This window comes from Myotis davidii, unplaced genomic scaffold (genome assembly GCF_000327345.1).
Source record: "Myotis davidii unplaced genomic scaffold, ASM32734v1 scaffold573, whole genome shotgun sequence".
Classification (NCBI taxonomy): Eukaryota; Metazoa; Chordata; class Mammalia; order Chiroptera; family Vespertilionidae; genus Myotis; species Myotis davidii.
This window is the reverse complement of record NW_006285997.1, coordinates 1,075,186-1,099,188: the sequence shown is the minus strand read 5'-3', so window position 1 is coordinate 1,099,188 and position 24,003 is coordinate 1,075,186. Positions and strand designations below refer to the sequence as shown.

At 44.2% G+C, this 24,003-nt stretch overlaps 1 protein-coding gene and 1 long non-coding RNA gene across 2 annotated transcripts in view; both read right to left on the bottom strand.

Annotated features, from left to right (window-relative positions):
• Positions 1–24,003, bottom strand: part of IMMP2L (inner mitochondrial membrane peptidase subunit 2) — a 493,363-nt gene that overhangs the window by 30,886 nt on the left and 438,474 nt on the right. The gene's annotated exons all lie outside the window — the stretch shown is intronic.
• LOC107182050 lies at positions 11,396–23,971 on the bottom strand. Its single transcript, XR_001512767.1, has 3 exons — positions 23,937–23,971; positions 21,321–21,326; positions 11,396–11,406 (listed from the first exon to the last, which is right to left on the bottom strand). It is a non-coding gene; the product is annotated as an uncharacterized LOC107182050 (long non-coding RNA).

Here is a 24,003-nt window from a genome sequence, read left to right as displayed (position 1 = left end):
TGTGCCCCTTGTTAACCTTGCAAAACGTACGGATAATTATTGATGGCGATTTTCTAAGAGCTCATGGATCACTGAAGAGGCTTTTCGTTGCACACACCGTGTTGGACAGTAATACAGGCCACACCAAAAAGTATGTGCATTCTCCTGAGCAATGCCCTCGACCTTGTGCAGTGAGAACCGTCCACTTATTAAGTTAGCAGCTGAAGGAATGTGCCCCGTGTCCCCCAACATCGTAGGACAGCCATATCCACCATGCCGAGTGAAAACTCTTAGTAGTGTCATGTGTTTCATTCCACATATGCAAATCGCAGCTCTGCACATTATTAGTATTTTTCAGGTCATTTTAAACAGAATTAAATGCATTGTTTTCCCCATACTCTCAAATTCAAAGATGACATAAAGTAATTGACTGAATTTTAATTTTCCCTGATGGTATTATTAATTGTCGATAATATCAAATATTGACTCAATACTAACATTTCTATGATAAAGACATTTTATAATTTATTGTAAGAAAACTATGCACAGAATATATTCCTAAAATGAACTAGAATATTCATTTCCCACATTTGAATATAATTTAGGCAAGATATAAATGGAACTTATCTGACAACATGTTATGAGTTGTCAGAAATCTTCCTCCAAAATAAAACAGACCCACATAAAATATTAACAATAGCCTGTACCTGAAATGAAATTTTAAAGAGATAATTATAAGGGAAGTCAGCCTACCAAATTATACTTATTTTAATAACAAAAAGCTCATATAAAGTTTCATTATAATTATATACCTAAGGTGATCTGCTATCTAGACCTTCAACTTCTTTGAAAAATTAATAGGCAATAGAAATCAAATTCTCTTTTCTAATAAAGGAGACTAATCACTTTATCCTATTAATTTACAGCCTCATCCTTTGAATATGAAGTGGGGAGAGATTGGCTTGTTATTCTGTTTCTTCCTAACCTAGTTGTGGATGGAGGAGATGATACCCGGAGATGGAGGTAGCCACCGTCAGCTCCAGGCCTGGGGCATGAGCCAGTCGTGGGCAGTTCAAGTCTCAGCCACCTTCAGCTTTGCCTCACTCTGACTCCTTAGCCATCCCAGCCTTCCAATGCCACTTACACAGACAGGCGCGTCTGAGACTTCCACTGGACGTAGAGTTTATGACTGAAAACATGTCTTAAGCCAGTGATGGCGAACCTTTTGAGCTCGGCGTGTCAGCATTTTGAAAAACCCTAACTTAACTCTGGTGCCGTGTGACATAGAGAAATTTTTTGATATTTGCAACCATAGTAAAACAAAGACTTCTATTTTTTATATTTATTTTATATATTTAAATGCCATTTAACAAAGAAAAATCAACCAAAAAAATGAGTTCTCGTGTCACCTCTGACACGCGTGTCATAGGTTCACCATCACTGTCTTAAGCTAAGGTAGACAAGGTGCACTTCCAATCCTCAAGAAGATCAGAGTTTCAAAGGCAGACCATACCCATGACCACTTTAAGTGAGACCTAACCATTGGGGATGAAGGGGAATCAAACAGGGTCAGAGGGGAAGCTGCCATGTGATCCTGACAGTTTCAGGAGGCTTTGCCTTAGCATTTTCAATTTGACAGCTGCCTTTTCTGACAATATGTTGTTTGCTGAAATGTGTTAATGCAACCTACTGGGGAAGGGGACCAAATGGAAAGTCACCTGTAGGAATTATTCAACTTTGAACTCAATTAAAAGCTTATTTTTTTACACTGTTTGAAGGTCTTCAAGGTAATATGACACAGTATTCTCTTTAAGACATATCTGCACATATTCTGTCCCTTCAAGTAAAAAAATATAAGAAAGTTTTGTTTACAACTGTATAAATACAAAAGTTAAGCTAACAATCGGTGCCCGCTCTGCTCTAGGCCAGGGGTGGGAAACCTTTTTTCTGCCAAGGGCCATTTGGATATTTATAACATTACCAGGAGACTATAGCGTGAAATCACGCGGCGCCACCCACCCACCTGCAGCCCTGCCTTGACACCGGAACCTGTCCACGCAGAGCTCCAGCACGCCTGGCCCAGCCCCCAAACCCTCTGGCCTTCCCTGGCCGCTTCAAGCCCTGCCCCCAGTCCCTCGAGTCACCCTGGGCTGGTCCCGCCTTCTCCAGGTGCCTCCCTGCTTCTGCCCCTTCTCCAGAGCAATGTGGCAGCTCCGCCCCATCATGGCGCCGGAGGAGAGCATGGAAGTCTCCTGCCTGCTGCACTGTGCTCCTTCCCCTGGTAGGTGGGCCTGGGGGCATTCAGAGTGCGAGCGGTGGGTGGCAAAGGACTGGTGAGGGGGGCGCTATGGGCTCTCACTCCTGCCCTCCCCAGCACGGGATGGTCCCGCCTCCTCCGGGCGCCTCCCGTTTCCGCCCCATCTCAGGAGCAATGCCCCAGCTAGTATGCTAATGGTCTGGTCCTTACTGGTTCTGGAATCCCGACCATTAGCATATTAGCTCTTTATCAGTATAGATTTGTGGGCCATACAAAATTATCAACTTAAAAATTAGCCTGCTATATTTGGTATTTGGTCAAACATTTAATTAACTCACCCCTAATGCCTTGTCAGGGCCAGACCAAATGATTTCGCAGGCCTTATAGGGCCCTTGGGCCAGACATTCCCCACCCCTGCCCTAGGCACGCAGGTAGAATCCCATAGGAGCCTATTTTACAGCACTGACTGGATCCTCTAGAAATGCTTGGTTCAGAGGTGCACTAAATCTTCAGCTACATACAGAACTATCACCTGCCTTGTATTTTAAAAAGGGGGGGATAGGTGGTACATATTTGCAGGAGTGTGGGAGTCCCTGCCTTCTTGGACTATGAGAACAAGGAGGTTCAAAGGACAGGAATATAGAAAAGAACAGAAAAGAAAGCTTCGGAGTGGACCCCACCCAGAATAGAATTCAATGACTGAATTTCAGTTTGTTGGTTCAAGTCAATAATTTTTAATACTGATTACATGTTGGAATGATAGTTTGGAAGTACTGGGCCACATAAAACATAAAAATAAATGTCATGTCCTTTAACATTATTACGAGGCTAATAGAAACTTAACTGATCTGTGAGGCTTGTATTTGATTTCACTCAGGCAGCACTACTACAGCCTGAACCAGTACTACCCCCTCCCCCTACCTCTCCTGTCATGCCCTCGCTTTCTCTTAGATTCTGATGTTCATTTCGCTCCTTCCCTCTACAAGGTCTTGGGAGGCTTTCTGCCTGGACTGTATCTTTTTCTTCTTTTTTCTAGTTAACTCCAACCTATTCTTCATAGGCGTTTGCCCCTCAAATGGGTCTCTCTCTCTCTCTCACACTCACACACACACACATACACACACACTAGAGGCCTGGTGCACAAATTCATGCACCAGAAGGGTCCCTTGGCCTGGCCTGCGAGATCGGGCTGAAACCGGCTCTCCGACATCCCCCCAGGGGTGCCAGATTGCAAGAGGGTGCAGGCCAGGCCGAGGGACCCCACTGATGCATGATCGAGGCTGGGGAGGGACACAGGAGGTTGGCCAGCCAGAGAGGAACTGTGGGAGGGCTCCAGGGTGTGTCTGTCCCATCTGGCTCAGTCCTGATCGGCCAGACCCCAGCAGCAAGGCCAACCTACCAGTTGGAGCATCTGCCCCCTGATGGTTAGTGCACATCATAGTGAGGGGTTGAGCAGCCTTAGCATATCATTAGCATATTACGCTTTGATTGGTTGAGCGGACAACTGGATGACCAGACACTTAGCATATTAGCCTTTTATTATATAGGATACATACATACATACATATATGCACACATACACACATATACACATATATTTGTATGTATGCCTGTGCTAATGCTACTTTTCATATTTTCTTGCTAAAATCTAATCATCGGGATAAAAACCTGCTTTTGGCATGGCGCTAGGGGCTGCATTACTTATAAGATACTGGAGTAAACACTGTTCTCTTTGTGGCCAGAGGAAAGCGCTCAGAGAATGCCACTTGATTCTTTAGAACGTCTGTACACATTCCTAAGTGGAAAGCACATAATTCCCCAACATTTTAACAAATTATTTCTCTTTGCTTGGGTGAAATTTGAGTAACCTCCCTCTACATTCCTTTTTAATGCGAACCATTATTTAACCTTGTAGTTTACTACCAAATATATACGTAGGGCGGTAAGGCATTACATTCTCCAGGCAGCTTCCCCTGTACTATTAGACACAGAATTAGACATAGCATCTATGTCCGCCACCCCCACTAGAGTAGACTTTTTGAGGTTCACCTGGGGTCACCAATCACAGGCCTGCATATTGATCAACACACGGTACTCACTGCAAACCATGCAGGCTTTATTCTATTGGGAAGCTCTTTTAACTCATCCATAGTCACTCTGTCCTCAGTATAAGCAAAAGCCTTTAATAATAGAAAATACTGCAATAAAACTTTACTCTGACCTAGGATAAAACTTGCTTGCTCCACATAATTTCCAATTGTACTGGTATTTCTCTTTCTTTTTTACATGTTCACGTCTGGTTTTTCCAAGATACTTCAGGTTCCTTGAATGAGATAAGCTATGGTGTGTTTCACATTTTCCACAAGGCAGCCTGGGCCTTGCCATAGAATTCCTTCTGTAGGTAACAAAATGATGAATTCACAAAAAGAATATTTATCATGACAAATATTGTCATGTTTTTGTATATTACCTATAAATATGTTTTTAACTAACATTAGTTTTTATATTTGCTCAAAAGTTCCATGATTAAAATGGCACATTTTAAAAAATACTTATTTTAATCTAATATACCTAGAGTTACTTCTCTAATAAACTAGATCAAATATAATACAGTTACTTGAAAAAAATATATATATAGTTTTTTATCTTTTGATAAAAAAATATCTGATGGATTTTTCAGTTGCCCTCTGACATTTGAAGACATTTAAATGCTAGAAAAACATAATGATTTACGGAGTGTTATGTCTCTGGAAACATGAGAGCTCAAATGGGACCAGCTCTATCCTTTTTCAGGGAAGAGGCTGTAAACAGAAGGCCGTAGTTGGGCTCCAGTTTGGTGGCATTGCTATCACTGCACTGGAAATGGAGAAAAGGGAAGAGTCTGTTTCGGGGGGGATGGGGGAGGCGGCTGCTGTAGAAGGTGGATGGGCACCCACCCATGGCCCCTCCATGCTGTTCTACCAAAGGCTCTTACAGACGAAAGCTAAACTCACCATCAAGTCTAACCCACAGACGCCACCTGCGTGTGCCTGTGTCACCGGATGCGAACAGAAATAAAGGTCCCACTGATCAGTGCGCAGCTAACGAGGCTCACCGCAGGGACACTTCGCCGAGCGCTGCTTTCCCGACAGCTGGGACGTGATGTATGCGATTCTCAAGGACACCGCCTGCTCCCACCTCCAGGTGAAATGAGGAAGCTGCCAAAGGGCATGCTGGGAATTAACACGCACACTCCCGCCTAATCGGGCATTTCTCCTTAACACGGAAAGCCAAGAACACAGTGTCATGAAAAATAACGCAGCTCTGTATGTCGATATTGAATTTGAAGTGCTCGTCAATAAAAGGAACTTTGGACATATAGCATCGTACCCCACCTGATAGCATTCTTCTCTTGCTGGGAGGTTGCTTTCTTACTCTAAAGCAGGGGGGTAAGATGTGTAAGAAAATACGGTATTATTTGACATGACAAATCAATAAGACGTGACTTATAAGAGAGGGCAGTGGAGTGGCTGTTTTTATTTGTCACAGTCGGCATGATAACAATGCTGTGAATTTTCAGTGTGTCTTTATCTGAGGCTTGGAAGTGCTTCCCTGACCTTAATTCATGACGTTTCAATGCACCCCAGCAAAGTATCAGGGTGTTATCATGTACACTTTCCTAACAGGAAGAGGAATTAGTGTATGCAAATCTTGCATTAATTCCTTTAGCTTTTATCTCTTGATTTTAGTCTTCTTTGTGAGCAACTGAACGTTCAATGAGAACCCTAAAGGGTGGGGAGGGTGTGGCCACTTGTTTTACACCTATCTGTCATCGAGAGAGTTTATCAGATGTAGACCCACTTTCGGAAGTCATCATTTGCTAAGGATGAATATAGCATCAGGCAGTAGGAGACCCACTAAATTATTTTCCCTTTAAGTATCACTTTTTTCCCCAATAGCCCCCAAATGTTGCCCTAATTAAAAGGTGATATACAAGTCACATTTGAATGGCTTATGCTTGAAAAATAATATTGAAAAGCTCTAAGCCAAACAAACAAAAGAAAAGAAAAAGAAAAAGAAAGGCTGTAAGCCAAACCAAAAAGAGCCATCTAGGAATATGCACTCTTCTATTCAGTTATTCACCCAAAATGTTGTTCTAAATACCCGCTTGTGCACCACTGTCTTGCAGAAATAGCCCTGACAGCTCTAGGCACAGATGGCCTGACCGTGCGTCCTGAAGATGGACAGACTTGGCATCTGGTGGCAAGCCATCTGAACACGCCACAGACTCAGACTCCTGCCCACAGAAACGTCCATCTTCAGAACACACACAGGAGCCTAGGAAGAAACATCACACTGAAGTCCCATATGAAACCACTCACACAAAGAATTAAGGACTTACATGTCTTTCTCCCGACAAACACCCAAAAGAAAACAAATTTGTAGGCCAGATGCTGACCAGAGCTCAAGCGAAATGTCAACTATTGAAACATGGTCAGAAGGACGGCTCTGTGGGGAGCAGCCCTTAAAACGGCTACACCAGCTTGGTGCTGCCCAGGCAGACGAAGCAGCTTCTGAACAGCTCTTCTCCAAAAGTTAACGGCTCTTTTAGCACATTTGCCCACTCCGTTTCCTTAACATATTTTGACAGTGAATTTTCTTCCTCTTTCCTCCAGAAGTAGAAGTGAAAACTCTTACTGGACTACCTTCAGTGATAATTATTCTGATATCGGAATACAGAAGTATACAATTATTCTAATATATATAGCTATCTATACCTATCTCTCTCTACCTCTCTCTCCAACTCTATGGCTCTATATCTATATCCATCCTTTAGACTTTGTCCTTCCTATTTTTGAGGTTCTCAGTGACAAAGAATGAAAAATTATTTTTGTCTCCTAGTCTGGAACCAACTGGGAGATGGACAAAGAAGAAGATCGAAATGTCAGCTTTATTACTGATAAAGCTGATCAAAGAAGGTGGCTTATCTGTGTAACCACAGTGAGCCCTCTAATGCCTTCTAATGCCCCTCGATTGGACAGGTGGCAGCAACGTTGGCCGCCTGCCCGCCACCTCTCAGGGGAGCCTGGCCTGAACGCCGAGTAAGGAGCAGAGAAGTTCTGTCGCAGGGAGGAGCCCCAGGAGTGATCTGGGCACAATCATTTCCTTCTGGTGATCCCCCCCCCTTTTTTCTTCTTATTTTAAAATTATATGGGAGAGAGAGAGAGAGATAGAAACATCAATAATGACAGAGAATCATTGACTGGCTGCCTCCTGTAGAGCCCACACTAGGAATCATCATCTGACCTCCTGGTTCATGGGTCGACACTCAACCACTGAGCAACACCCGTCGGGCTGGTGATCTTTTTCTTAACATAAACCAGAAAAAATGTAGAGGAATCGGTGCAAACACCACCAGTCTCAGATGCCAGTGGCCTCCCTTTGATGCTTCTGGCAGCAGCTGGGGAGCGGTCAATTCAAGGTTGAGGTCTTTGCAAAGGATTGCTCAGAATATAGCACCCAGTGTTTGTCCATTGGACGCTTTCCACGTGTTTGTTTACAGTGTCGACTTAGGAAATAAAGGTGTAGATTGGAGGATGTTAAACCAGTGTTTAAAGGGGCACTTCTTTACTTGGGGCAGTTGGGAAGGCCAGAATGCCAATGACGCAGAGTGAGGAGGAGGCTCCAAGATGAACTTAAATTTCTAGCTAGGATTAGAAGTGCGATAGGATTGCAGAGTGTGAAAACAACTCCACTCTTCAATCATTTCACTTGTGAATCCTCTGAAACTGTGAAGGAGGTAGGTCATGGGTGGGTTACATCCAAAACAGTTCCATTCTGGCTATGCATGAAGAACGCCCAGGCCCCGTACACAGGCACTGGCAGAGAACAAATCCCAGTGCGGGCACAGGGGACTGGCAAGGCCTGAAATGCTGGGTGAGAGACACGGGCTGGGTGGCATGCTCATTGACCAGCTGGACCACTGCCGTGTCCCCTGGTGCTCACAGGCTGCGTGGGGCAAAGGGCAGCCAGCCCATCGCTTTAGGATCCTCTTACTTGGCAGGGATGTCTGCTTCTACATGACAGCCAAGATCAGCAAATCTCCGGTGTTCCCATTAAATCCATGATGCCCCTGCACCTTACAATGTAGATCCTTTGCTGTGCTAGTGGTGAAATAAAAGCAAATTTGAAATAACTCCAAGTCAATGATCTTGCCCATCTTTGAATCTAGGTAAGACTCCTTGGTCTAGCCAAGCATAGATGGAAAGTATAATGATTTAGAATTAAAATTAAGAGAACCTTAGATTACTAAAAAATTATCTTCTGAATTTTCATGAAAATTCAGGAAGACTTGTGGTTAACTTGGTCATATGATTAAAGTAGAAATTCCTTTTAAGTGTAGAAACAATTTGTGTCTGTTGCTTGGAAGGCATACCACCACATTTTTTAAATTATATTTTTTCCACATTGTGCTATAGGTTCACTTCAAATTAATATCTTACAGCATTATTTTGTAATATTATTTATCAATGTACTATAAAATATTTAGATTACAAAGAGCTTATTATCTTTGGATACTATAAGGATCCAACCATTGAAAAATGTACAATAAAATTGTAAGATACGGTCTCCTATTCAGAATATATATTATCAGCATGTTCTTTGTTATGGGCCATAAAAACCACTAACTATGTGGTGGGGTTTCTTTATTCAGGTGGTATTTATGGAACATCTGCTTTCTTCAAAGCACAGCACTAAGAACCACATGAAGAAAACCAAAAAACAAAGTCCGTCCCTGAGGGCCTTGTAAAGAGAATGAAGTGCGAGGATACGTAAGGAAGAAATGACGAGATGCCAGGGGCACACTGCTGAGTCCTGGGCTGCAGTGCAGTGCGTGGTTCTGGGCCAGTTATCTGCTCAAGGACAATGAAAGGGATATCCTTGCCCTCAGGGAGTTCACAGTCCAGAAGGGTAGACCCAAATGAAAATTACTAAAGTGAATATTAAAATATTCATTGGTCAATACCACACAATGTTATAGAAATAAGCACAGATTATTAACATAATTACAGGGAATATGTCAAGAGGCTAATTGCATCTTCTGAGTGTGGAATGACTTAGGGCCAGGCCTACCGCGGAAAGCATATGGTGGGAGGCCCAAGCCACCGTCCGGGCTGTGACAAGGGCATTTGGCTGCCTTTTGCCAAGCAGAATGAAGGTAGTATCTTTGCAGCTGTGGGGCAGATGGTTTCCTTCACACCAGCCCACTGAATACCAAACAGAAGCTGCAAAAGGTTTGAAAACATAACAGACAAACAGCTGAGTGTTAGCTTAAACGCTCTTTGCATCCATCAGAGACGAGCATTCAGATCTCAGATGTTTATGAGATAGTTGAAAAGAAAAACAGAGACGTGAGAGCTGAGTGACACGATTTTAAAATTGTATCTAAGTATGGTTCTGTGCGGTTTTCTCACAGTAACAATATACTAATCACATCTAACAACCTCAATTATGGGTGTCATCACTCATAATCCCTCCGTTACCCGAAGCTTAGGTTTCCGTGAACATACGCAGAATGGGGGAGGCTGAAATCACCTTGCCCTAAAGGAGTTACTTGAAAATCACAGACTCATCTGTCAGCCTTCCTGCCTCCTCCTGGGTGTGGCTGCCAAACACACTGTCTTCTTTTTTAATAAAAATGCACAGTGAAGCTCAGTGACCATTTCAACTTCACAGCATTTCTGTGATCTTCCCGATGGCGGGAAGGTCATATTTAATAGAAGACGGTTAGTAGGTAGGAAAAGAGCAAACCCCTACCAATGAATGGGGTTGGCCTGTTCATATCCTAGCAGGTATAACAGCACATTAAGGCCACTGGAAACACTCAGATGACAACGTTAAGAACAAATCAGGTTACATGGATGTATGCTTCACACTCCTAGGCCTGTGATGGCAGCAGGAAGAAAATGCTGTCACGCACACAAATCCGCACACACACTGTTTCAGAAGTATTTGGAAAGGGCACCCAAATGGCACTTTTTAAAAAATATATATTTTTATTGATTTCAGAGAGGAAGGGAGAGGGAGAGAGTTAGAAACATCAGTGATGAGAGAGAAACATCGATCAGCTGCCTCCTGCACACTCCCTACGGGGGATCGTGCCCGCAACCAAGGTACATGCCCTTGACCGGAATTGAACCTGGGCCGACGCTCTATCCACTGAGCCAAACTGGCTAGGGCTCAAATGGCACTTTTAGTTTCTGATTATGGACAGAATTAAGAATACAGTTATGGCCCTGACCAGTTTGGCTCAGTGGATAGAGTGTCGGCCTGTGGACTGAAAGGTCCCAGGTTCGATTCTGGTCAAGGGCATGTACCTTGGTTGCGGGCACATCCCCCGTAGGGAGTGTGCAGGAGGCAGCTGATCGATGTTTCTCTCTCATCGATGTTTCTAACTCTCTATCCCTCTCCCTTCCTCTCTGTAAAAAATAAAGAAAATCAATAAAATATATTTTTTAAAAAAGAATACAGTTATGGTTAGTACTTAGGGATGATTTTCCTTAATTAACTTGTTCTGCATCAGCTGCCCTCTGGGTTTTTTATTTTTTTTAAAGTGACTTTAAAAAATATATATTTTATTAATTTTTTACAGAGAGGAAGGGAGAGGGATAGAGAGTTAGAAACATCGATGAGAGAGAAACATCGATTAGCTGCCTCCTGCACACCGCTACTGGGGATGTGCCCACAACCAAGGTACATGCCCTTGACTGGAATTGAACCTGGGCCGACGCTCTATCCACTGAGCCAAACCGGTTACGGCGCCCTCTGGGTTTTTTAAATAAACAAGTATTTTTATTTAGCAGGAGGACAAAGACCATAGGCTGGTGCTAGTACCACCAGGTCAGGTTAGACTTGGACCTTACCCATGACTTTGTCAAGATTGGGAGTTTGGGGTTCAGATCTCAACTGAGTCACAGGAGATGGGGGCTGCCGTGGATGAAGGCAGCATCCAAGGATGTAAGTGAAGATGGAGCCCCAGGGGCCCGTGGCTCTTCATGGCTCATGTATAAAATATGGACCTTTTCAAAACCCCAAACAGCATGTGTCCACCTAACTGTTCAGTGCAGAGAAAGTTTCCATGTGAACCATACATAGCATGTCTTCAAGCATCGGCTCCCAGATCAGCAACCCTCTTTACTCGATATCCCACACACAAAGAATTATACTTACACACACACTGTACTGTCGGCGGGGTACTTACTGGAAATCGATACCCACCCTTTCTTTCTTCGTGTGTATTGAAAAGTTAATGAACGCGAATGATTTGCCTCGAGGCTTCTGTTTACTAGTCTCTGTTCCTGGGGACAGGGACCACATCCGTCTTCTTCTGCAGCATCTTCCTGGCCTACAGGCCCTGTGCTCGTGGCGTTCTGTTCAATGCACGTACGAAGTGATGAGTTGGAGGAAGGAAAAGAGGAGAGGCAGCCAGGGACAGGAAGAAGGAAGGGAAGGATGGAGGGGAAAGAAGAGCCTAAAGAAAAGGAAGTACTCATTTCAAACTCGTGACATTAGCCTGTCATAGTATTTCATGAAGACGAGACCGTTTCCTCAAGGCAACTAAGACGACAACACAGTTCAAAAAGAATGAGAATACAGTGACTCCATTTTGACTGTTCTTCCATTCTTACCCCCAATTTTATATATGGCTACGTGTCCTCACCCATCTCTTTCTGAAAAAGGCAAGTCAGGCAAATGTCAGGCTTATTTTTTATTATGTCAAAATATATGTGTCCCCACATCCCTGGCATTTTCAAACGGTGAAAGAAAGGGTGAAGAAAGAAAGGGTGGATATCGATTTTCAGTAAGTACCCCGCTGACAGTACAGTGTGTGTGTGTGTGTGTGTGTATGTGTGTGTGTAATTCTTTGTGTGTGGGCTATCGAGTAAGTAGGGTTGCTGATCGCCTTTTCCTCATGCAGGCTGGTTTCCTTAATACATCCCCCTCGAAGGTAAAGCAACCGGAAACCGAGTAAGAATGATGAGCCCTCCTCTGTACTAAAGTGCTTTTCCCTTATTTTAACACCATCCTCTCTTTTCAGGACTAAGCACGTTGAGGGAAAAGTCATACAAATCAAAAGATATTGAGCAAAATGAGGTGCCTGAAGAGTTTTCCTAACTTTCTCAGCCGTCTTAGTTTTGCACTTTATTCAATAACTGATTCTCATTTTTGAGCAAAAAGTGAGGTCAAACCATTTTTCCTTTTTGATTGGGTCATTTTAGCAGGAAAACTTTTTTGGGGGAATTACTTTGGGTCTGTATTGAATATACTAATGCTTGATCATTGGTAGATTTTGGGTTATTTAAACACATCGAGTTGAAACATTTTAGAAGCACAGTGGAGCTACGGGGTGGGGGCGACGGGAGGAGGATGTGTCCCTGCAGGTAACTAGATAAGGTGAGGATTCTCATTCTGCCAGGAAAGATCAAACGCTTCAAGTGAATACCCCCGTATTTCCTCATTTCCATAGAGACACTGCCCTCGGCTAACGTGATATTTATTAAGTCTTTATAGAATTACATCTTATCACTTTTTATGAGCTTAAGATAAAAAAGAACACAAAATTAAACCCAAAGGAAAGTCATTTAAGCAGGCTGCCTCCTCAGATAAAATACTTTCATCGAAACTAACTTCCTGGGCAGAAAAATATTTCTCATACTTAATTCAGAACATGAACTATTTTTATGCTTGTGAGCGCAGATTAGCTGAAAACTTCAATCCCCAATGCAACTTTTTAGTTTACTTTTCATGCACTTGGCCAAACCCAAGGCACCAAGATCACCAAGTAACCAAAGCCGCCACAACAGCAAGTGAGGTGCTGAGATCTTCACCATGAACTTCTGACACCGCCTGGGATGAGGGGCGTGTTGTTGCTTTCTAGTGAGGCAGGACCTCATGATTTTACTAAAAAAGTGTCCCGCTGCTCTAACCGAGTACAGGAACACCCATTTCCCTGCCTTCTCAGCATCACTGTTTTAAACGTTTGTGAATATTGTTTTAAGTGATGAAATGTTCTTTCACTGTTTTTATTTGCATGTAATTAATAAGGATTAAGATTAAACAAGTTTTCAGGGGTTTAAAAAATGTCCCACTGCAAAAACGAATTTTGCAGCTAAAGAAACTCAGAAGAGCAAGAATGATAATATAATTTAAAAGGAAGAAGAGGATCAAACTCCCAATTCAATAATTATAAACTATATCTTCCAAGCAAAACGACAGCTATTCATTTCCATAATGTGCTTAAATTAAGACTGCAGGTCTATTTTTTCTTCATTTCTCTATACCATTTAACTAATATGTGACATATTCGTTTTGTTTGGTTTTGTTTTGCTTCCTTTGCCACTCTTTAGCTTAGATTTTTTGTTTTTAGGGTCTTATGATCCAGCTAGTGTTTGTTCCTGGCAATGCTCACCATGTTTTATTTGGCAGCACTTACTACGGGCAGACAGCAAGAATTGGTGCTCATTTTTATCATTTCGACCTGACTCCTAAAGTAGCCGGCACACATCTAATACGAATCCAAATCTACGTATCTTCAGGGTATAATACAAAACCCATGTATTTATCCCAGTCTTTGATTAACATCATCTATATTTATGAAGTGCTCTGGGCTCTGCAGGTAAAAACATTTTCGATGAAGCTCGCGTGTCATGAAACGCTGTGCCGCCTTCGGTGTGCAAATGCGCGGGAGGTCAGTGACTGCAGCCCGCGGCCCAGCATTTTCAGTTTGTAAACTTACAAAACAAGACAATCTCTTAAAGTCTGAGTCTAATTTACCTAATAAACCAGGAAATAGTATAAAATCGCAGTTACATCGAAGAAGTAGCTTATGGTATCTAGGTGTTTTGTTTCCCGTTGAATATTGAGCAGTGTGAAAACTACTACTGAGTAACTATGAAATGTTATCTGAACATATATGTACATTATGAATATATTATTTATATGTTATCTAATACACACATACCCATAATGGTTCATGCCACCCTGAAGTAACACACACAGAGAAACTTCTATCCGTTGGCAAGTCATTAATAAAACACACTTCCCTCTCTTGTGTGTGTGAAGACATACTAAGTATCAACTATAATGTTGCTTTTGCTTCACCTGCTCACAAAGGCACAGGGTCTGGCTTTACCAGAGTGGTGACAAGTGTCCACGCTGATCGGTACCAGAGCTCAGTCTTGCTTTTCGCCAGGTGCACGCGCTGGAGTGTCTAACAGCTCTGGGCTCGCTGCTCCTCACCTATAAACCGGCCGCGATGATCCCCAACATCCCAGCCGCACAAAACCTGCATTTGATGATGGCGATTATGCTGCTCCCGCCTCTGATGACGGCAGTAAAACTTCCCATTACACACCGAGGCCCTAATTACGAGCCAGCGCTGTCCGGGATGCTTTATGCACCCGCGTTTAATCTCCCCAATTAATCTCCCCAATGGGACCTGTGATGATGCCCATTGTAGAAACGAGACTGAATACCTGCCCGGGGTCCCAAAGACAAACGGCTGATGTTCACAGGCGGCAGCGCGGCCCAGAGGCCTCCTGACTCCGCGGCTCCGCAGTCAATGATCCGGCTCCACAGTGTCGCCCAGAGCAGCGGGACCCGTCAGTGACATGTCTTAGCGCTCCGTTTCTGCTGACCTGACTCTCTTTGTCTGTAATCGCCGTATCTGGCATCCTTTGCTTGCAGATGCAACATTTTAAAGGGATTTCGGTGGTGGGTAGGGGACGGGGTGGAAAAGGTGAAGGGGTGAGCAGTACAAATGGGTAGTTGCAGAATGGCCACCGAGATGTGGGGTACAGCACGGGGAATACAGTCAATACTGTCGAGGTAACTATGGGGCCGGTGGGCACTGGATGCGGCCGGAGGACCACTCTGTAAAGTACACGATTTCCTAACCACTTTGCCGCACGCCTGAAACGAATCCAGGATACTACTGAGTGTAAACTGAAATTGAAAAATAAATTTTTAAAAATGTGATTCTCAAAGCAACCCTGTGAAGGCTATCGAGTAATTGTTTCTCATTCCGATTTCATTTATGAGAAAATTTAGAGCCAAGACCCAGACATTTATGCAACTTCCCGATTACAAAGTGAAGCTCCGCTCAGCACCTTCTAGAACAAGAAGAGGTGAGGCACACCGTCACAAGGCCAGTGCTCAGAGCCGCGTCAGACTCGAGACCCCGCCTTCTGTTCTGCCCGCACGCTCAGTGCTCTCCAATCTGCTCTCCCACCCGGCTCTTCCCTGTCTAAGGTCCTGACAAATCAGACTTAAGAGAATGAAATAAAAGTTTATCATTTTCTCCCAGACCCACCTTTTCTCCTAAATTCCTTCTTCTGATTAGTGATGCCCACAATTACTAACCTACATCAGAAATCTAGAAGTCTCTCTGCCTTTCCCTCCATCAATCCCACATCCACACTCAATCCTATAAAGTCTAGCTTCAAGATACTGCTCTGACTTATTTATCTCACTCCGATCGCTGTTGCTAAAACTCTTGAATCGTCTGCAGGATATAACAGGGCCTCTGTGAGTGAGGACCATTAACTCGCCATCTCCATGTCATCTCGACTCCGATCGCTGTTGCTAAAACTCTTGAATCGTAACAGGGCCTCTGTGAGTGAGGACCGTTAACTCGCCATCTCCATGTCATCTCTTCTGCACCCAAGGCTACAACCTCACCAAACCCCTCAGGGTTCCTCAGACTTGAGCACAAGTCCTTGGTTCTGTGCATGGAAATCTCCCTGCCTGCAGTTCTCCCGTTAGAAACACCCCATTATTCTAAACACTTGACCTTCTTTCCTTACCTTCCCCACCTCCAAGTGAGTCACTGTCGTCCATGCTCATATCATAGTGCCTTTTACAGGGCAGTATAAGGTAATAAAACTGTTCCACGGGTGGAATTTCTTTTTGGGCTTGGTGCTTTGAATATGTTGTCTTTAATCCATCGGGGGGAAAAAGCCATGAAATGGAAAATATTATTCCCATTTTAGAGATGAAGTTCCTGAAGCTAGCAAGGTGAGACAGCCATATAACTGAGACGCGAGGAAAGCCGGGTTTAAAATTGGTTGTTCTCCAAAACCACATGCTCCCCTATTTTAAGAGAGACCTTTCTCAATTATTGGTTTACACTTTATCTGCTCCATTGGCCACTGACACACCCCTCCTGCACGCCCCCTACTGGGGATCAAGCCCCCAACCTGGGCATGTGCCCTGACCGGGAATCGAACTGGTGACCTTCTGGTGCACAGGACCACACCCAACCAACTGAGCCACACCAGCCAGGGTGGCCACTGAACTCGTAAGAAATACATCCTATTCAACACCGAGGCCTCAGCATCTAGCACATCATCTGACACTCAACAAATAGATGGTGAATAAATGAATGAGCCCAAATATTGTTTGACTCACTAAAGTTCTATTGTTATTAACTGCCATTTAAATGGAAATGTCGGTTTCATGAACATGACTGATGGGGAAAGAAGATTTGAGCAATGTTTATGAGTTTTTAATGTAATTTTTTATTGAGTTTGTGTATTCTAATTCATTAATAAAAGACATAAAGAATAATGCTGGTACGCTTTATCTCCCAACATTATTCCAATTGGCTTTTTTTCCTTCAATAAGATGGTTGGGATAAGTTATCACATTCTGTTGGTCCAGAAAGATCCATCCATTTTTCACACAATGACCTAAGTCCTGTTTTATAGAAATATATTTGCATATACAATCTGTGTATAAACATACTGCAACCATATTTTGACTTTCCAAAAAGCAGAAGTGGCAATCACAAGGTGATTTTTAAAGGATACAGTAAAATCTGTAATGTTCTTTATTTTAAGAAGGAAAACTGTGGCATTCATTTCTTGGCCTAAACCAGCAATTTTCAACTTTTTTCATCTCATGGCACACATAAACCAATTACTAAAATTCTGTGATGCACCAAGAAATATATTTTTTTGCCATCCTAACAAAAAAAAAAATAGGTGTAATTTTGATTCATTCACACTGCAAGATATATACTCCTTCCCCGTATGGCTGTACTTACTTAACCACCTCTATTATTTTGTAGTTTTAGACCCCATTTCTTGTGATCTGAAAATATTAAAAAGAATATTCCAGAAACAAATGATTCATAAGCTTTAAATCACATGCTGCTCTGAGTAGCGGGATGAGATCTCATGCCACCCAGTCCGGGATGTGAACCATCCATTTGTCCATCGTCTCCGCACTGTATACTGCCCCCGCCCACTGGTCACTTAGCAGCCATCTGAGTGGTCAGATTGACTGTCGCACAATTGCAGTGCTTGTGTTCAGGTAACCCTTATTCTACCTGAAAACGCCCCAAAGCACAAGAGTAATGATTCTGGGAACTCAAATATGCCAAAGGGAAGCTGTACTGTGCTTCCTTTTGAGAGAGACATACATATAACTTTCACTACAGGATATTGTTCAGTTGTTATATTTTGTTATTAGTTATTGTTGTTAATCTCCCACTGTGCCTGATGCATGCATTAAACTTCATCATCGGTATGAATGTCTAGGAAAATGGTAGTATATAAAGGGCTCAGTATGACCCATGGTTTCAGGCATCCATTACATCCAATATAATAGCTCTCTTATATCAAAATCTATTATTCTTGAGGCCCACCTTTATTATACTTTGAATGGATCTTCACCTATGCAAGGTTTGTAACACCATGCCCTGGTCATTTGGATTATACCAATTCGAAGTTATGTAGATATTTCAAATGTTGTCTTATTTCACTATAAAATATTTTAAAATCCCACCTATCTCACCACCAATCTCTTCAGAAAAGTCTACTGAGAGGCTCTGAAGCTCATGGTGGAAGATGCAAGTTTTCAAAAATTCAAAATATTGCTTAAAAGCTTAATTCTATCACTAGCAATAAATACTACTAGTCGTTTTCCTGGAAGTGATAGATTCACATCATTAATTTTTGAGACAATATCTGCCCAATACTAAAGCCTGGAAAACTAGTTTGTAAGTGATTCTTTAAGTAAAAATTGTGTTCCGTGTAAAATGGTGGCTAGTTCAGCTGACAACTCAATAACAAGGATTTTTCCTCAAGGTCACAACTGTACTCCACAGTGTAACAAAACTGATTTATCCTCCTTCCCATTTCATCACACAGAGTAGGGGAAGACATTGTACCCAAAGGTTGAAATTAACAAAATTAGTGATTTAACTCCATCCTCAAGGACATTCTTTTTTTTTTTAAATATATTTTATTGATTTTTTTACAGAGAGGAAGGGAGAGGGATAGAGAGTTAGAAACATCAATAAGAGAGAGATGAGAGAGAGAGAGACATCGACCAGCTGCCTCCTGCACACCTCCTACTGGGGATGTGCCCACAACCAAGGTACATGCCCTTGACCGGAATCAAACCTGGGACCTTTCAGTCCACAGGCCAATGCTCTATCCACTGAGCCAAACCGGTACGGCCTCAAGGATATTCTTAAATGAAAATGGCATGTATTTTTTTCTGCCTGTGTACCATTGGAAAGAAAATAATCTCTACTCTATCGACATGGCGTCTTGCCACGGGCTAAGGCACCAGGAGCTTTCCCACCACTGCTTTGGCACAATCACCAAAACTCCATGGAAAATGTCAGTGATGTCTTAGCCTTCCTATAAAAATACTTTTGACCTCGCAGACTTCTCATGAGGGTCTTGGAGGATTCCTCAAGGGTCTGAAGACGAGAGTTAGAAACCTGTTGTCTATATCCTGCCCATTTCAAAGATGAGGAAACTGAGGTTCAGAGATTAAGTACCCTACCCAAAGACCAGCAGTGAACAGCACCGCTGAAAGGCAAGCCCGGCACTGGAACCCCAGGTCGGGGTCTCTGAGGACCTCCTTCTATGGGGTGCTGGACTGCACACAGTACCTTGTACTGAGATGTCACACGTCCTTGCTTTGCCCTCTGAGATGAGAATACACATTCATTCATCAACCACGGAGGTCGCTACTACGGTGAGCCAGGGGCTGTGCCCACGATGGGGATGCCTGAGTGAATAAGGTACTGTCCTCACTTTCAAGGATTTCCCATTTGACTGGGGAGACGCATGTGCAAACGACTGCCTTAATGCGGCGTGATACATGCTGTAATAGTTCGCTGTACAAAGTACTTTGGGAGCACAGAAGTGATTAATTCTGCCCAAAGGAGGGAGGAGGAGGGGATAAGGGGCTTAGCAGCCAAAGTGCCTATTTCTTAGTTCGCCCTGAAGGACTAATCCACCTAATCCCAGCATTCACAGGCCAGCCCTTCACCTGCCCCAGCCCTGCCGCTGGCTGCCCTGCGCACAAGCCCACAACTGTGAATTCAATATCTCCGCTGCCCTCAAGATCATGTTATGAAGATGAATATTAAACACTAATCCCCACATTATGGGAAATGCCTTCTCAACAGATGTATTGATCCTTCTTTAAGGAGATCATCACATTTGTGGACATCAACTTGTACTTAATGGAGAGAGAGCTGGACAATGTTGAAAATAGCCAAACAGTTTCTTCTAAAGGACAATTAGGAACACAGGTGCCAATGAAAGAGCCTGTCACCAAGGGCCCGACCAGACTTTTCAGTCATCTTCACGCTAAGCCAGAGAGGGGTCAGCAATTCTTTTATTTATTTATTTTTTCTGTAAAGGACCAGAGAGAATATTTTATATTCTGCAGGCCAGATAGTCTCTGACTGAACTGCTCAGCTCTGCCCGGGGGGTGAAAACAGCCATAGGCAATAGTGTTGGTGCAGCAGCGTTCCAATAAAACTTTATTTACAAATTGGGCAGGGGGCACATCTGCCCACAGGCCACAGTTGGCTGACTCTGCCCTAAGCCATCTTCCTTTTGTATCCTCATTTCACTGCAGTAGAAAGATCACTGGGCTTGGGGTTAGGAAAACTGGCGCTTAACTCGACCTCGCGGGTTAATAACCAGCTGGGTGATCTTAGGCACACTGCCTCCCCACTCTGGCACCTGTTCCTTATATCAAATCAAGTATCCGTATTTTATAACCGATAATGGCCCCTCCTACAACCCAAACAATTACTGCAAAGTACCTCTGTCCCTCACCCCCCCACACACAGGCATTCCTAATTCATTCCATCATGGAATAAACAGACTGAGACAAAATAAATGTGACCTTAGGCCAGTGGTTCTCAACCTTGGCTGCACATTAGAATCACCTGGGAATCTTTTTAAAATCCTGATTTCTGGACCTCATCCTCCGGAAATTCTGTTTCTTTGTGACTAATGTTGTGGCCCCACCCCATAATAAAGAAACAGAATTTCCAGAGGATGAGGCCCAGAAATCAGGATTTTAAAAAGATTCCCAGGTGATTCTAATGTGCAGCCAAGGTTGAGAACCACTGCCTTAGGTGCTACTAACAGGACCGGGATATCTCAAAGGAAGAGAGGGCAGGTCTACAAAGGCGAAGCTCAATTCCGAATAAACCATTAACAAGATTCTCCGGAGGAAAGCAACCCGGTGCTCCCCCCACCCCCCGCCACCCCCAAGGTCCCAGAAGTCTTAGCAAACCAGATATGCTTCCAGAATTGGGCAAAGAGCGAAACTCAGATGCTTAGTAGGCATAAATGTTACTTCTTTAAATGCTTGGCATCAAACCAAGTTTAGAAGCCAAATAAAATATTCCAGGTTGAAATGACATTTCTGAGTTTTGGGTTTCGATCAAGGATACATGCTCTGCCTGCTGCATCTCTGCAGTATCTTAAGTCTGTGAAGCTAGAGTTGAGAACAGTGTTGAAGAAACAGCGTCCCTGATCCCTTGTATGTGTAGAGCTACTTAGAGATGATGTCTTTGTGGATTATGCTTTTTGAGCTTCCTGGGCCCTTTGGGATTGGCGAAGACAAACATTATCCTTCCAGAGAAGGAAGCAGATAGTCAGAAGGATTTTTCCTGACCTAGAAGATTCCTGAATTCACAGCATAAAAAGGGGAGGGGCTACAGCTAAACTCACAAATTAGCTGGACAAGGTGCACCAAACAGAGAGCAGACAGACACCACCCACTACTTTGTAAAACATCATCTCCTTTCTATCCCAGGAGGAATGGGGCGGGGGAAGGGGGGGGGGTGCAGTGGATTTTACGGCTTCACACCTTCAAAGCACTTTAAATTAGGAAAGAGTTGCCTAGCGTTTTGCTTTAGCAGTTACTGTTCAATTTGCCTAGTTTTTCTGGGAAGTGCTTCCACCAAATCACCAAATGTAAATGCTTTATGGGTGAGCTCATGAAGTGCGCCAGGCCACGGGGGTGGTGCTGTGTGAAAATGACCTCAACTCGGAAGAATTCTAAAAGCAAAGGGTATTCCTTTCAATTTGACCGGCCTCACAGATAAAAGCATATTCCTATTAAAAACATAGAAGCAGCTGTGAATAATTCAAGTCACTAAATGGCATGAATGGATTAATAGTTTCATGTTACACTTGCCTTTTATCCAGACACAACTTTGAACATAATAAATTTGGTTTTAGAGCTGAAATCCTCAAAATGCTGAGGGTTTTAAAATATATGTATGTATATGTATAATTAAATTCCACTTTGAAGGCTCCTGAAGGTTGTTCAGGGCAGAAGCCACGCATCTTCCTTCAGATGAGTGGGTGTGCGGGCGCCTCCACAGTTGCCTCCGCAGGAAACTACAGATTTGAGAGGCAGTGAGAGGAACCGGGAGAACGGATAGCGGGGAAGAGGGCCCTCCTCTCTCTCGGCTCCTTTTCCCCGCCTGGAGGGCACCCACAGGGCACAACGCCTGGTGCTCTTCCCTCATCTCGTCTTTCATAGAATCACCCAGATGATTTACCAGGTACAACCCCGCGGGCCTCGCAGGAGAAAAAGGGAACAGTTAGTGGGGTCCTTTCGCAGAGTACACTCCACTGTGTAGAGAGAGTTGAGGGACTTGTCTCCTGACTTTTCAGCCATGGGGAGTGAGATCCTTCCCCCTCCGGTGGCCCTGCCTTCTATGGCAGCGGTTCTCAACCTGTGGGTCGCGACCCCTTTGGGGGTCAAACCACCCTTTCACAGGGTCGCCTAAGACCATCCTGATATCAGATATTTACATGACGATTCATAACAGTAGCAACATTACAGTTATGAAGTAGCAACGAAAATAATTTTATGGTTGGGTCACAACATGAGGAACTGTATTTAAAGGGCCAGAAGGTTGAGAACCGCTGTTCTAGGAGCTCAAGGTCTTCTGAGGCTGAGGCTTCGGCCTGGACCGCGGGCAGCACAGCTGTGTCGGGCCCTGCCTGGGAGCTCTCGTCTGAATCAGCCTATAGAGCAAAGGTGACCTGGGATCCTGCAGGAAGCTCGAAAGGAATGTCGCCCCCCACCTCCACTGGTTTCTCAGAGTTAATCCTCACCCAAGGATGTTTACAGTGATTTTTTTTTTTTTTTAGAGAGAATAGAAGGGAGCAGGGGAGACAGAGAGAGAGAGAGAAACATGGATGTGAGAGACACATCGATTGGTTGCCTCCTGCACGCACCCTGACTGGGGCCGGGGATCCAGCCCGCAACCAGGTACGGGCCCTTGACCTGAATCGAACCTGCGCCCCTTTCAGTCTGCAGGCAGACGCTCTATCCACTGAGCAACTGGCTAGGGCTACCTCTCCTCTTTCCTCTTCCATTTTCATTCTCTCCTTTTCCCCTCGCCCATCTCTCTTCCTGGCTAGTTAGGTGAACTCAGGTCACCCTGGTCACCGAGGTCCTCCGAGGCCCTCTGAGCCTCACACACATCAGTCGCAGCCATAACATGTTACACAAACGTTAACAACTCAGATCAACACACCCATGAAACAACACAGATCTGTTACCTTACTTCCGCAGGCCACATGGTGGGACTGGCTGCTGGCTCCCCTGCCCCGGGCTCCCCAGGGCTCCGATCCAGGGGCCATGGCCCGAGCCCTGGGGATCGTCCATGTGGGAGCTCACTCAGGCTGGGAGCCAAGTTCAGGTCCACGCAGTGGGAGGACTGAACCTGGTCCCTTGCTGGCTGTGGGCCGGGGGCCCTGCTCAGCTTCTAGAAGGTTTTCTGTGGCTCCTCAGCCCTTCTCCGTCCTTTAGAGCCACTGACAGGGGCGGGTCCTCCTCACAGCGCCTCTGAGCCTCCGCCCTCCTCCTCCTGTTGTGAAGACGTGGATTACACTGGGCCCACCTGGAAAACTCCAGCCCTGCCCCTAAGGACGGCCAGCTGGGAGCTGCCTTCATTCTGTCTGTGAGGCCTGTCCTGGGAGCTCCCGGGGTGTGTCTGAGTGGATGGCGTGGAGACGGGAGTCTCGGGGAGACACCTTTCGTTTTCTGGCACCTCCCAGCGAGAACCAGATCTTGGCTCCCAGACACTTCCTGTGTCCCCAAAAGTACAGTGTGCATCTCGCCACGACACAGGCAGCTGAGATGGTCAAGAGATTTCTTTTGCAAAATGAAGAACCAAATGAAACTTCCAGAAGAGGACTGTTTATTGAGAAGCTGCAAATACTAGAATAGAATTATAAGAGCAGCAATAGCCAGCCTAGGAAGCACGCGTGCTGAAGGGAAGATGCCCTGGACAGACGGACGAAAATTCTCGAAACTTCTCGATACAAAACTAAACATACTCTTACCATATGACCTAGCAGCAGTCCTGTACCTTGGCATTTACCCAAAAGAGTTGAATACTTATGTCCACAGAAACTTCACATTAATGTTTTTAGTAG